Source organism: Phalangium opilio, unplaced genomic scaffold, assembly GCF_054372755.1.
Source record: "Phalangium opilio isolate 3A_F unplaced genomic scaffold, DU_Popi_V2 ptg000087l_1, whole genome shotgun sequence".
NCBI lineage: Eukaryota > Metazoa > Arthropoda > Arachnida > Opiliones > Phalangiidae > Phalangium > Phalangium opilio.
The window spans coordinates 3373152-3374774 of NW_028324192.1; the positions used below are offsets into that span (position 1 = coordinate 3373152).

The following is a 1623-nucleotide window of genomic DNA, read 5'->3' on the forward strand; positions in this document are numbered from 1 at the left end:
CGCTCCCGGGTGGGCTTGAACCACCAACCTTTCGGTTACCAGCCGAACGCGCTAACCATTGCGCCACGGAAGCCCAAAAATTAAATGGTCGTCAGGTATTATGGAAAAACTTTGGCTTTCTACGTTACATGTGAGATCCCACAACACCGCTCCCGGGTGGGCTCGAACCACCAACCTATTGGTTAACAGCCGAACGCGCTAATCATTGAGCCACGGAAGCCCAGAAATTAAATGGTTTTCACGTATTGTGGAAAAGTTTTGACTTTTTACACTACATCTGAGACCCCACAACACCTCTCCCGGGTGGGCTCGTACCACCAACCTTTCGATTAACAGCTGAACGCGCTAACCATTGCGCCACGGAAGCCCAAAAATTCAATGTTCGACAGGTATTGTGGAAAAACTCTGACATTTTATGTTACATTTGAGACGTCACAACACCGCTCCCGGGAGAGGTCAAACCACCAGTCTTTTGAATAGCAGCTGAACGCGCTAACCATTGCGCCACGGAAGCCCAAAAATTAAATGGTCGTCAGGTATTTTGGAAAAACCTTGACTTTTAACGTCACATCTGAGACGTCACAATACCGCTCCCGGATGGGCTTGAACCACCAACCTATTGGTTAACAGCCGAACGCGCTAACCATTGAGCCACGGAAGCCCAAAGTTAAATGCTCGTCAGGTATTGTGTAAAAACCTTGACTTTTTACGTCACATCTGAGACCTCACAACACCGCTCCCGGATGGGCTCGAACCACCAACCTATTGGTTAACAGCCGAACGCGCTAACCATTGAGCCACGGAAGCCCAAAGTTAAATGCTCGTCAGGTATTGTGTAAAAACCTTGACATTTTACGTTACATCCGAGACCTCACAACACCGCTCCCGGATGGGCTCGAACCACCAACCTATTGGTTAACAGCCGAACGCGCTAACCATTGCGCCACGGAAGCCCAAAATTTAAATGGTCGTCAGGTGTTGTGGAAAAAACCTTGACTTTTTACATCACATCTGAGACGACACAACACCGCTCCCGGATAGGCTCGAACCACACACCTATTAGTTAACAGCCGAACGCGCTAACCTTTGAGCCACGGAAGCTCACAAATTAAATGGTTGTCAGGTATTGTAGATAAGTTATGACTTTTTACGTTACATCTGAGACCCTACAACACCTCTTCCGGTTGGGCACGAACCACCAACCTTTCGGTTAACAGCCGAACGCACTAACAATTGCGCCAAGGAAGCCCAAAAATTTAATGGTCGTCAGGTATTGTGGCAAAACTTTGGCTTTCTACGTTACATTTGAGATCCCACACCACCGTTCCCGGGTGGGCTCGAACCACCAACCTATTGGTTAACAGCCGAACGCGCTAACCATTGAGCCACGGAATCTCAGAAATTAAATGGTTGTCACGTATTGTGGATAAGTTTTGACTTTTTACGCTACATCTGAGACCCCACAACACCTCTTCCGGGTGGGCTTGAACCACCAGCCTTTCGATTAACAGTTGAACGCGCTAATAATTGCGCCAAGGAAGCCCAAAAATTAAATGTTCGTCAGGTATTGTGGAAAAACTCTGACATTTTACGTTAAATCTGAGACCTCACAACACCGCTCCC

General features: G+C 47.7%; 1 non-coding gene across 1 annotated transcript; it reads right to left on the reverse strand.

The window, feature by feature from the left end:
• TRNAT-GGU (transfer RNA threonine (anticodon GGU)) lies at positions 1-73 on the reverse strand. Its single transcript has one exon. It is a non-coding gene; the product is annotated as a tRNA-Thr (tRNA).
• Positions 74-1623: the final 1550 nt, after the last annotated feature.